This window comes from Phascolarctos cinereus, unplaced genomic scaffold, assembly GCF_003287225.1.
Source record: "Phascolarctos cinereus isolate Bilbo 61053 unplaced genomic scaffold, phaCin_HiC Scaffold_2;HRSCAF=192, whole genome shotgun sequence".
NCBI lineage: Eukaryota > Metazoa > Chordata > Mammalia > Diprotodontia > Phascolarctidae > Phascolarctos > Phascolarctos cinereus.
This window is the reverse complement of record NW_027555625.1, coordinates 282,302,757-282,316,477: the sequence shown is the minus strand read 5'-3', so window position 1 is coordinate 282,316,477 and position 13,721 is coordinate 282,302,757. Positions and strand designations below refer to the sequence as shown.

General features: G+C 43.6%; 1 protein-coding gene across 4 annotated transcripts in view; it reads right to left on the bottom strand.

The window, feature by feature from the left end:
• Nucleotides 1-13,721, bottom strand: part of ZNF423 (zinc finger protein 423) — a 427,104-nt gene that overhangs the window by 186,435 nt on the left and 226,948 nt on the right. Inside the window, exon 1 of one of the 4 annotated variants that reach the window (XM_078150082.1) lies at nt 9,908-10,020. The exons of the other annotated variants lie outside the window; for them this stretch is intronic. The gene's annotated coding sequence lies outside the window, so the exon portion shown is untranslated. Of the gene's footprint in view, nt 1-9,907; nt 10,021-13,721 lie in introns of those variants that run through there. 4 annotated transcript variants of the gene reach the window in all.

The following is a 13,721-nucleotide window of genomic DNA, read 5'->3' as shown; positions in this document are numbered from 1 at the left end:
TCACCTCCATGCATATGACTCCCAAATCTATTTATTTATCTCTAATCCCTCAGCCCTTCATTACCAGCTGCCAGCAGGCACACCTCCACCTGGATAGCACACAGGGACCTCCAAACTTAAAACACGTATAAAACAGAAGTCATTACATTTCCCCCAAATTCCATCTTTCCTCATAACTTCTCTATTTCTTTCGAGGGCACATCAAGACTTGGGGCCACCTAGGTTTCCAACCTCAGAGTGATCTTCCACCTTCTCCTCTCAACTCACCCTCCAATGTTGAGAAAGTCTTATCAGTTCTACCTCACATCTCCCATGTCTGCCCTCTTCTCCCTACCCACACAGACTCTATCCTAGCTAGGGCCCCCATCATCTCCTGCAAGACCTATTGGAGAAGCCTGCTTATTGGTCTCCCTGCTTCCACTGTCGTCTCTCTAATCCATCTTCCACATGGATGTTAAACTGACATTCTGAAAACACCGATCAAAATTCTTCACTGGCATCTAACTGCTCCAAGACCAGAATACAAATTCCTCATCCTGGCATTTAAAGCCTCCCACGATATGGCTCCCACTACCCTTCCCAGTGGGATTTCATATTACTCCCCCATACTTTCTACCTTTATAACCTTAAGCAAGGTCTCATCTGTCTCAACCAGAAAAGGGGGCCAAAAATACTTGTACCGCCTGCCTTATACAACTTCAGTAAGGAAAGCATTTTGTAAACCTCAGAGCAGTAGAAAAAAGTGAATTATTATTACTATCTCTCATACATGTCCCCCTAATGTCTAAAACATCACCAACCCTATGTCTTTCAAAGATCACGAAGCAGCTTTGTTGCTCTAAACTCAGCACTCCTGCTCTCACTAACAAAGATGTCACCCAGAGCCTCACCCAGATCCCATTACTACAGGGGGCAGCTGGAGTGAGCTAGGCCAGTCCCATTCAACTCCAAAGATTTCCCAAGAAAAAGAAGAATCATTTTGCCACAGCAGCTGAAGTGTTCCAGCCAGCACCACAGGCTATACTCTGTGGGGCTTCCCTCACCCTTTATACTCATCCAAATCTACAACTCAGCAGAGAAAATTTCCATTTCCCCGGATTTTCGTGTTTTCCGCCTAGAGAAAAATTGCTTCACTAAGCTTCATTGCTAAGCTTTCAAGCCTAAAGTGTTATTAGAACCAGTCGTAGGGGGAAAAAAAATAAAAGCATCTTTTTAAAATAGAGAAAAGTAGTCAATTCCAACCACTCAGCCTGAGCTGAGGGGCAAAAGAAGCATCTTCCAAGTTCAAAGACAGTCTTGACATCGTTTGGGTAAAATCTGTAGTTCTCTCAGTTACTAGAGCTGGGATGGGATGTTGAGGCATAGGAACCATTGGATTGAGAGCTAGACCTTGAAGAAGTGAACCCCTCATTTCACAGAGAAAGAAACTAAGAACCAGAGAGGGAAGGCAACTCACCCAAGGTGACAGCGGCAAGGAGCTGGGATTTGAACCCAGATCCCACGGAAGCATCAGCTTGGAAAAGAGAACACTCAAGTGACACGCGATAGCCGTCCAATCATTTGAAGGGTTTTCATTAGAAGAGAGATTAGACGTGTTCTCTTTGACTCAAGGGCAAATATATGAGTAATGAGTAAAAAGAGCTAAGAGGCAGGTTTAGATCCAAGGCAAGGAAAAACTTGGGGCAGGGCACTGGGCTTCAAATCAAAAAGCCTCATCTGCAGGAGTTCAAATCTAGCTTTGGATACTTACTAGCTGTGTCACCCCGGGCAAGTCACTTGATTCTGTTTGCCTGAGTTTCCTCACCTATAAAATGAGCTGGAGAAGGAAATGGCAAGCCTCTCCAGTATCCTGGCCAAGAAAACCCTTAAATGGCCTCACAAAGACATGACTGAAACAAGGAAAAACTTGGCCAGGAGCGCGTAATCATTGATGTCCTGCGGCCAGGTCTAAATAGTCTATGGTTAAATTTTCAGTGTATGAATTTACACCTCAGAACAAGCAAATGCTGCAAACCAGGGCATGGCTTATCGTTTTGTTGTGTATACACTGAAGAAAGTGATGAAGAAATGTTCATAATGGATATTAAGCCTTATTAAAAGTGTGTCCTATGTAAATCTTTTCTTTTTGGAGAGTCAGTCATTAAACATTTAGAGTGAGCCAAGTGGAATGCCCTGCCTTCAGAGCTGGCAGCCTCTTACTTACTTACTCTTCTAGTGAAAGCTGAATGACCCATTTCTCAGGTATGGGCAGAGCAAAACCCAGCAGCATCAGGGTAATTTCCAACTCTCAAATTCTATGATTCTGTGATTATATATCCTGTGGTTGTTTCTATTGTTACCATCGTGGCTTTAGGGGAAGCCCTCTCAAGTCAGGTCAACATGGGATTTATTAAGTACTTACTATATGACAGGCACTGTCCTAAATAATGAGAATACAAAAGAAGACAAAAACAATCCCTGTCCTCAAAGAGGTCACAGTCTAATGGGGGAGGCTACATACAAACAGTTATGTACATACAAGAGAGATAGAGATGATATAGATTGTAGACGTAGTCATAGATAGGAAAAAGAGATAGAGATGGTAAATTGAAGATAATCTCCAAGGGAAGGTACAAACATTGAGGGAGATAGGGGGAAAAAAGCCCCTTCCAGAAGGTAGGATTTGAGCTGAGACTTGAAGAAAGCTGGGGGCTAGGAGTAGGGAAGGGAGGAAAAGGGGCAGAGGAGAGAGGAAGAGGGAAAGGGAGAGAGGGGAAAGGGGAGAGAGGGGACAGAGGAAGAAAATTCCAAGCACAGTGAGTTAAAAAGCAAAAAGTAAGAAAATGGAGGGTTCTGTGAGGAGAACAGTAGTAGGGAAACCAGTGTCACTGGATTATAAAAGTACTTGCAAGGAAGGAAAGGATAAGAAGATCGGAAAAAATAGAAAGAGGGCAGGCTGTGCACAGTTTTAGAAGCCGGAGGATTTTATATTTAATCCTACAGGTAATAGGGAGCCATTGTAACTTATTGAGGATAGGGGGGTGATTGGGTCAGAACTGTGCTGTAATAAGATCACTTAGACAAATAAGTGGAGAATGGGGAGACCCGAGGCAGGAAGACCAAGAGGAGATTACTGCAATAGTCTAGGTACTGATTTTTAAGCCTGAGAGAAGGAAGGTCAAAGAAAGTATTGTTAACCATTTTCCCACACAAAGGCTTAGACAAAAACACGGATTTGTCTCTGCTTCTTCCAATAGGGATGGAACTTCTCTAATGAATTTAATCACATAATTGTTTATTAGAGATGTGATGTGTCTTATCTCCTCATTAGATGGTAAGCGCCAGGAGGGTAGAGCCCACACCTTATCTAAAACTTTGTAAATACCTACTAGATTTTTAGCTCCCCCAAAATCCCTCTTCCCTATTTTTCTGAGGACTTGGGTCAAAAAGAAGGTTGCAAATAGCAGGAAAGTATGAATTGTTGAGCATTAGCATATGGATGAAAATTTATCCAGAGTTGAGATACTGCTTACAATACTTACTATTAATAGCTGTAATTATGCCTATTGCCAACAAGAATAAAGCCATTTCTTACCCCAGATGACCAAAAAGACCTGCCTTCTTAAAAGAACGGGTTATTTCACCTCCCTCCTTCCTTAGTGCTAGTATCTGCCCAGGAAACATCTCCAAAGGTAGTGTACCAACGTACAGAACCTCGTGTTTATAGGATTGTTTAAAAGGAGGCAGGGCATTTCTGGAAAAGATGATAAACACTCAGGAAACTGTGTAAGGATATTCTGTGGGTAACAACAGGAATTTCTGACAACCACTTCCAAGAAATGAAGGCAAAGAAAGAAAAAACAGGACACCTGCAACACAGTGGGTGAGGAGAAAAAGGTGTAGATGCTAGGAGAATATAAATTGTGGCAACGTAAGTAAGTCTTCCTCTCCTCTTGAGTACTTATCATATCATGACTGTATATCTTTTGGTCTTAAAATATATTTCTAATCTTTTTCCATCTTTTTTAATTTATACATACTCAATGAAGAAACTTGACCAAAGTGAGCTAAGAGAACTACATGGGTCCTTGCCCACTCTGAGCTGACAGTCAAACATGAGAAAAGGCGGAGCACTTGAGATGTTATATCCACACCAGCTGCTTCAGCTCTGGACAGCCACATACCCCAGATCCCACACTGTGCCCTCTATTGGGAAGCAGAATCAGCAGTGGAGGCTGTGGGTGTGCTGGAACATGGTGGGGAGAGAGCTGCTCCCGCTGGAAGCTCAGGAGTTAATGAGCCTGACCGCTCCATCTGACCCTCGCCTAAGCACAGAGGGGTCCGCTCTGGCAAGACAGCCCCAGCAATCCCTAAGGCCTCTGCGCATTATGGCAGAATGCAATTAGTTCAGTCTCTGTGCCTACCACATTTGTCATTTCTTTATTTTAAAGAATATCACAGAGAAAAAGAAAGTAGATACATTCTTGATAGAAGAGGGAGAGAATGCAAAGAGATAAGGAGCCTGCATCCTAAGTATATGTAAACATATTTTTTTTAGACACACCAATCCATAGCCTGTAATTATTTGTAACTAGCCTCACAGAAATGGCATCAAAACAAAAGGAGGGAAGGGAAAAGGAGGAGGGGGGTCAATAGAAAAAGGTTGGGGGGAGAAGAAACCTTCTGTTTATTCAAACCAGAGCAGAACAAATTGACAGATTTAATAAGATAATAAGCTGAGATTCCCCGCTCTTAAAGATACAGCCAGCAAACCATTTTCAGGGGGCATTTCTATGTTGTTGGCTGATGAAAGCCTAAGTCAGTCACTCTGTCTCCAAACACACCAGAGAGGGTCTCCTGTTGGCCACTGTTGTTTCAAACAGAGATGTGCATGTCTGTTTTTCCCAACAGAGCCCTCCCTCTGCAGCTCATGGGGGAGGTTTTCTACTGAATCAAACTCACCATCCTTCTGACACACATACACACACATAGCAAAATAACCCCCTTTCAAGCTTTACTGGAAATGAGGAAGGAGTTATGATCCAGACCCCAGGCTCAGCATGCCTTCAGAGTGGAACCTTGGGTTCCCTTCCTACCCCTCCTGCCTGTGGCTACAGAAGGACCTAATGATGGAGAGCAAGGACCTCCTGTTGGACCTTCTGACCTGCTTCTAGAAGCTGCCCTCCTGCTATATACACACCTCCTCTAGAACAACTCTCTAAGTAATGCAGAATCAGAGCACAGGCAAACCCCTGATATAAGCAGGATGAACCCTGTGCTAAGTAAGCACTGTAGGGGGGGTATAGAGATGAACAAGATAGGATCCCAAGGATTGTGGAGCTTACAATCCATCAAAGGAGATAAAGCATGGACACTAATAACCAGAATATGAGGTTAGATGGAAGAAGTGCCAGAACAGAGGTATAAAGTGCTGAGGGGATATAAAGAAGGTTTTGTGGATGAAGTAGCAATGAAATGAACGGGGCCTTGAAGGATGGGCAGACTCCTGACAGGTAGAAATGTGAGTGTGATATTATTCCAGGTGGAAAGAACAAAATTATAGAGGGAAGAAAATACAGAACAATGAAAACAAAGCACATATAGGGACAACGGCAAGTTCAGTTTGATTCTAGAAGAATGACAAATAATACTGACAAGATTTGTTGAGGCCATACTGTCGAGGGCACGGATTCAAACTCAGGTCCTAGGACTTCCTACTTCAGAACTCTCCCATGGTACCTCCCTTTATTTGGACAGATGTGTGCAGGATGGCCTGGGGAGACTAGGGAAGGAGGAGGCAGAATGTGGAGGGAGACGGGATGAAGAAAGTGAGGCCAACTGGAAGAGATCACAACAGTGCAAGTGAGAGGTATGGAAGGCCCGCTAGGCTGGTGGTGGTGTGGGCCCCGGGAGGAGTTGGGCATGAATGTAAGGGAATTCACAAAGAGATTTCACTCCTTGCTCAGGGAGGGGGCAGGGGTAGCAAAAAAGGGTGGAACTGGAGACTTTCTGCAAAGACAGACAATGATCCGTGGAGAGAACAGAGACGTTTATCATTCAAGGCCAAAACATGGCTCTGCCACAAATTTACTATGTGACTCTTCCTAAGCTACTGACCTCTGTATGGGTTTTATTTTCTATATCCATAAGATTAATAACAGAACAGGAGACTGGATCTGTGGCTTCATTGGTATGGGGTATCCTGGAGGAGGAAACTCCTTCTAACAATGCAGGTAGCAGCACCTTGTCTTCAACTTAGTATTAGAGTTGCCCAGACAAAGAAGTTAATAGGCCTGCCCAAGGTCCCACAGTCAGTGGCAGGAGCAGCACCTGAACAGGAGCCTTACTGACTCCGAGGGCCATGCTCTCTTCCCTATTTCATAACACTTCTCAGTTAAATTAATGATAAAATGAATGATTGTAATAATAATAATAATAATAGCTAACATGTATATAGACTTTGGGCAGCTAGATGGTGCAGTAAATAGAGAGCTGGGACTGGAGTCAAGAAGATTTATCTTGCTGAGTTCAAATCTAGCCTCAGACACACTGCTTACTGCTCTGTGGCCCTGAGCAAGTCACTTAACACTGTTCACCTTGGTTTCCTCATCTGTAAAATAAGCTGGAAAAGGAAATGGCAAGCCACTCCAGTATCTTTTCCAAGAAAACCCCAAAGGGGGTCACGAAGAGTTGGGCAAACAACTTAACAATGAATATAGCACTTTAAGCCTAGCATACAGTATGTCTTTTGATCTTCACAGTAAGCCTATAAGGTAGGAACTATTATTATCCCCATTTTACAGCTAAGAAAACTTGAGGACTTTCCCAGGGTCACACAGCTAGTAAGTATCAAATGTAGAATATGAACCCCAGTCTTCCTGATCCCATGTCCATCTCTCTGTCCATTACATCTTTCTAAATTATAAGATAAGGATGAAAATAGAACCCTCGATGCATCAAGTCGCAATGCAAATTCACACCATCACAAAGGAGAGTTTAAATACAGAAAGCAAACAGATGTCTTCCAATACAATTCCTAAAAAAAAAAAGAAGAAGAAACAGGCATTTCTAGATGTGAGTCTTTTGCATCTCTCTCCCCCTAATAAAAAGAGTATCATCATCATGGTGTGCACAAATGAATGGAAGTATCAACAGATGAGAAAACTGAGACTCTGCGGAGGAGGAAAGTGACTTATCTTTCTCACACATCTAGTAAGCATCAGAGCCAAGATTCAAAGATAGGTGTTAGGACCAAAGAGCCAACCCTCTTTCCACTATATCACCGTGCTTCTTAGGGAGATGCCCCCAATTCCTCCACTCTAGAGTGAGGTAAGAAGTCTGCTCTGGGAAGTTCACTCTGACTTTTGATAGGTTACTGCATTCTCTCAGAGACTCCCAATCCACCTACAGAGCTTCCCAAGGCTGACTCTGACTGCCTCCTCCTCTTGGTTTTCCAAAGTCAAGAGCAAGAGAATTTCCACATGACTGGAAAGTGGCGAACAAAATCTCATCAATTAGGCCTCAACTTTGGCAGGTTACCCAGAACAGCTGGGCAAAAAAAGATGTGTTTCTTCTTCAACACCAACTCTGAAGACCCCCACTCAAGCTGGCAAAGTGGAATGAACATTGGGTTTAGGGGTCCTTCATTAAAATCCAGGCTCTGCCACTGATGACTTTGATGACCTTGGGCAAGAAACTTTAATTCCCTGAGCCTCCGTTTCTGCAATTGTAAAATGGTCCTTTGAGATCAACCTAATTCGGTGAAGCCTTTTTAGATGACTCCCTTCTAGAGCTTAGAAGGAAAGGTGTCAATACAAGCCAAAGAGAGAAGACTGAAAAAATGTGACATGGTGTACCAGTGACAAGCCTAAACATTTCAATTTGATGAATGTTTTGGTTACTTTCACTGAACTGATTTTTTCATTTCTCTTTCTTTTTTATTCTCTGTTCTAATGCAGGATGTGTGTGTGTGTGTGTGTGTGTGTGTGTGTGTGTGTGTGTGAGAGAGAGATGGATCTGTCTGGCAGTCTCATAAAGCCTACGGATCTCTGCTCAGAATATTTGCTGCCTACATTCATAATTGAAAGACATGATAAATTTTAGTTAGAGGTTAGTGAAATCAAAGACGTAATTTTTTTTCCCCATTCAAGTTCACAAAACTGCTAAAAACTATCCACAAACCCCAGGTTAACTCTAGGCTCTTGGGAGTGGGGGGATGGGAGAAGAAGCAATATGCTGGGGAAATTTAAATGATGTAAAAACAAAATATACAAACACATTTTTGAAAAGTTATGTGGCAACCATTTTTTTAAAAAAGAAAACAAATATGATACAAGTATCTCCAAAGCCTTGGTTCCTCAGTGTTCAGAACATACCTACTGCTGGCTACACAAAGACTGATGGCACTCATCTCAGTAGCAAGGACCCAGTCACTAAAGATACCTGGGTATGAATGCCAATACCAGCTCCCTGTAGGTTTCTCTAACAGCACTGGGATGCTGCCAGGTCCCTCACCTTCCACAGCCTTCTAGGCCAACATGCTGCCCTAATGGGCTTTATAGAAAGTCAGATACTCCATCCACTGCTACCACCCTTCTGTAGGATGCCTTATCTCTCTGCTCTGCACACCAGAAATGTTAGGCAGTATTATTACACCAGCCAAAATAGCTATTAACCCAGTAGCCAATAATAACACGTTATCCTATCAATTTGCTTCTTAAATACTGTGTAATTACAGAACAAAAGTTCGCTATCTAGGTAGCTTAGTTACGTAATACAAAGAAAGGAAACTCACCAATCCTTTCCTAAAATGAAGAAAGGTACTAACAATGCAAAGTCCATATTCACTACAGGTCCCTCAAACAATATCCCAGGGGACCAAGGCCCTAGAATCTTCCATCAAGAAGCTATTTTCTGACTTGTATGTAACTAGCTCAGATCTATAGACTAGCATGCTCTTTAGGGATTGATTGGCTGTTTGGCTGCAGTAAAGGCCATCTCTAGAAGACACCATGGAGTGACTATAAAAAGGAATCACCATACCCTCACCATGGAGACCTGAACCTTCTTTAGTTGTGTCCAGTCATAAGCCTGGTACCAGAACCTAGCCATTAGAGTGCTTCTAACCTCACCAGATGGCCAGCAGAGAGGGAAAACCTGAGCCACTTGGAAAGAAAGGCCAGAGAGAGAAAATCAAATCAAGTCAACAAGTATTAAGCACTTACTGTGTGCCAGGTACTAGGAGAGGAACAGGATCAGTGGAAAGAGGACTCAGAAGTAACCAAGAACAGCAGCTGGGAAGGAGAAGAGCTTAGGAGCCAAAGAGTGAGAAGACAGGGATAGGTGAGAACTAGAAGGGTTTAAGAACCAAAAAGAAGTAAATGAAGGAGAAAGAAGGTAGGGAGGACAGTGTAAGGCCTAGCAGGAGAAGGAATGAAGGAAGCAGTTCTGGGAGAGTTGAAGTCATATCAAGAAAAAGGAAAGAGAAAAAAAGTTCAAAAAAAAAAAAAAGATATTCTAAACCCAAACCTGAAGGTGTTCCAAAGACCATTGCTAAAGGGAAAAAAAGACATGCTCACCCAACGTCACCCCCGGTGCTGGAAAGCATCCCTCACACCCTCCACCCCTGCAGGGATAAGGTATCCTCGGCTGGGGAAGGGAAGGGAGCAAGATGGTTTCTGCCTGATGGGTAGCTCCTTTAAGGGGCCAGTCCCGTGTTCCATTCACATCCCTGGAAAACATTTTTTCCTCCTTCTGGATTTGATTCCCCTCTGAGGAAACATTCTGCTTCCCAACAAACCAGGAGTTTATAATGCAACACTTGGCTGTCAGGAGGCATGACTTCTGCTCTATTCATTTTTTCCCCCCGCCAGCTCTGGCTTGGGATTTCTACCTCCTCCCTACCCCCACCCATACCCCTTCATCTTACCTTTCCCCCCTCCTCCCCAATCCTTCCTGAGGTGAGCCTCTTCTGCAGGGGAAAGTTTAATCGAGTGGCAACAGCCGAAACTTAATCCCTCTATTCACCCATGGGCCAGCAATGTCGCTGGCAAACTGCTAGGGAAATCTATTCACACTGCCCTATGAGTGACCTCAGCTCCGGGACATGTCCCCACCCATCCACTGGGGATAGGATGGGCTGAGGTCTCTCTGCTAGCTCAGCCACTTGGTATTGTCTCTCGTTCTAGAGTACAGAAAGAAAAGGGGGGAGAAGAGGAGGAGGGAAGAAAGGAGGCAGTGGAAGGGGTGGGAGGGGAGAGGATGGGAGAAAAGGCCAAGTGTAGAAATCTCAAGCCATTGTCCAGATGTTGACCCAATTCAGAGCTGTGGTCCACAGAGGCGGCTTCCAGGGAGGGAGATCAAACTCACTTCACTAGGGGATTCCAACAGAGAGAGCTCAGAAGCAAGAGACTGTTCCAAAGCCTCCTTCCAGTTGATGGCAAAGGAGGGAGGGAGGGAGGAGAGAATGTATCCAGGAAGGGAGGGGAGGAGGGAAGAAAGGAGACAAGAGCCCACCACACACTGGAGCCCTACCCTTGGGTGCCAGCTCCTTTGCCTCAAGAACAGGGGGCCAGGCCGATATTTGTGGAGCGGGTGGGGGGAACGCTGTTGGAATGGAGGGGGCTGCTCTCCCCAGGCAACCCAGGGGATGGAGGGTGGGTGGGGTACCGTCTCTGGGAAAGAGCTTTCAGCAAATGGAAACAATGCTGAGGAAAACTGGCTCAGCTCAAACATGCCGATCAACTCCAGGGGAAACCAGGCTCCAGGCCCCTGACTAACAATGTACTTCGATATAAACCATCTTGCTTAGGCTCACAATTTAAAGGCAATAAAGGTGAGTAGTTAACAGCCGCCTATTGAAATGCATTAAAAAAAAAAGATAACATATAAAGAGAAGGTAGAAGAGAGGGAGGGCACCAAATGGCTTAAGCAACTTTTTCAGTGAAAATGGAAAACATTTTATGCAACTACACAATACTTTTCCCTTTGTACACCACTCGCTATTATAGATTACAGGCAGAGGTCCCCTCTTGAGGCAGAGCTCCCCATAAGTGTTGCAAAAAGCAACCTAACAGCATAATTTCCTTCACTATACTTTGCTACACTTTGCTCGGCTTGGTCTTCCTACAGGCATCCAGTGGAGACTGGCATTATTAACCACTTCTAGGCTGGAGGACACGGTATAGGACTCAGGTTAGGCCAGATGAGTTGGCAGGCTGCAAATCTGTTCCATAGCAGGGGAATGATGGAACCTTCCCCAAACTGAGACCCAGGCCGGCAATCTCAAGTGTCCCAACTTTAAAATCCCAACCCTCAAGTTACAAAGGCCAGGAATTTTGTAAGGAACAGAATATAGGTCATGAAGGCTAGAATTCTAGTCCTGGCTCTGACACTCATTGGCCTTACTCTCTTAACCTCTCTAATCCTCATCTCTCAAACAGAGACAATAATGCTCATACTACCTAATTCAAAGGGGTTGTTGTGATGAAAGGATTTTGTAAACACCCTAAAGTGCTAGAAAAATAAGTTGTCATCCTCCTCATCATCATCAGGAGAACTGCTAACAACATTTGGTTTGTATGGCCTGGGGACCACATTGCTGGGTTTGCTAAGTGTTTCAAGGCACTATGGAATAGCAGGAGAAAACACTGAAGTTAGAAGACAAGGGGACTTGAGTCCAGGTTTTATCCTTTACTAATTGTGGGACCTGTTCTCTGAAACTGTTTCCTCATTAGTAAAACGGGGAGAACTATGCCTGCCCTAAGAGTCAGAAAGACTCGAGCTCAAATTGTGCCTCAGATACTTTTAAGGTGTATGACTCTTCGCAATTTAATCTCCTAAGGCAGAGTTTCCTCATCTGTAAAATGGGGATAATAATAGTACCCACCTCACAGGGTTGTTGGGAGGATCAAACCAGATAACACACGTAAAGAGCTCTGTAGACCTTAAACACCCATGTGACTGTTAGCCGTCATTATTTTTATTATTACATAAAGCACTTTATTACAGTAAGCAGGGCTAAATGGATATAACTGCCTTCATTATTGTTGATAATAACTGCTGTTGGTATTTTAAAACAGTAATTTTCAAGCTTTACAATTTTTTTTCCTAAAGGGGGTGGGGGGGAGTATTAATGAGGGTTCCTAGAGGTCTTCTTCTTTTTTAAAAATAAAATAAAAAACAAACAGGAAAAGGGCACCAAAAGGTCTGTGCGTGTGTAACCACTGAACAAATTAAAATTAGCTCATTTAATCAGCTCGTAATGGTCTAGCTCTCCCAAGTGATCACTTGGTATACAGCAAACTTCACAGCAGAAATAGGAAGGCCAATGTCAGTTTATCCTACAACAAAGGGATTTTCTAAATAGCATGATCAAAACCCAACTAAGGCTGGGGAGAACTAGGGAGACAGGGATAAAAACACCATCCTGGTGGGCACCCAGCCTTCCAGTCTTGTCACTTTGAGCTGAATTGTTCTTTTGGCTTTTGTTCTAATTATCTAAACATTTGCACTGACTGTTCTACAAAAGGCGCTTTATCCAGATAAATAGGTAATTCTAGTCCACACCACAGTTACAGGCTCTCTCTCCCAACCTGCCCAACTCCACCTCCTCCCAACCTCCTAACTCCAGCCCTTCCACGCAGAAGAGCTAGTTATTGGGGTGGGGATTGGGGGGTGGGGGTGGAGGGGAAACGAAGGAAAACCAGGACCCAGATCACTGGATCCCCAGGGAAGTGCCCCTGGGAGCACAAAGCACATCTGAGATCCTGGCTGGTACCAGGTAATATTATTTCCCCTGGGCCAATTCTCCATACAGCCGACCACCTGGGTGAAGTCATTATGGCAATCAATGGGGGGTAGTAGGGAGGAGGAAGGAGATGAGGGGTGGGGGTGGAGGAGGTAATGACAAGAGAGGTAGAGAAAAATATTCTATAAAGTATCATCAAAGACCATGTGGTAGACTGGAAAGAACAGTGGACTAGGTAGGATCCAGAAAACCTAGGTTCCAGTCCCAGTTCCAACCCATATATTCTAGATCTGTTTCCTCATCCAAAAAGCAATAACAATTCCTATGTGGCATATTTCACAGGTTTGTTTTGTGATTCACAAGACAATGAAGGTAAAAGAAGTTTGTAAACTATAAAGCCTGACAGTCTTGCAAGGTATTATTGTTATTAAGGAATTATTAAACTAGCTACAAAGAGGCAATGTACATTCTACTACAGTGGTGTCAAACTCAAAAAGAAATGGGAGGGTCACCAAATTTTAAGGATCCCTAAAGATCACATATTGAGCTGGTTTTAAAATGTAATATTATCTATGTTTCTATTGTATTTTCATTTATTTTGTTAAATATTCCCCAATTATATTTTAATCTGGTTTGGCCCTCACTCAGGAGTGTCACAGGAAACAGGCAGGCTTTTTGTGTTTGACGCCTCTGGATTGAGAGCCAGTCCTAAAGTGAAGCTATATGTTCAAGTCCCACGGCCTCTGAAATACACTGGCGGCATGACACTGGATAAGTCATTGTCTCAGTGTCTCAGGCAAACTCTCTAAAGCTATAAATTGCAGGAGTTGCAGATCTGTACTGTCAGAGGGAGTTTTCACACTGGGAGCACCCTATACTAACAAAATCACAGGTTCTGACAATAACAACAACAGAACACCAATATTTATAGAACAATATAAACCTTTCCAAAAGGTCTGGAGAGCACTTAGATGCCTCAGGCTGATAAAAATGG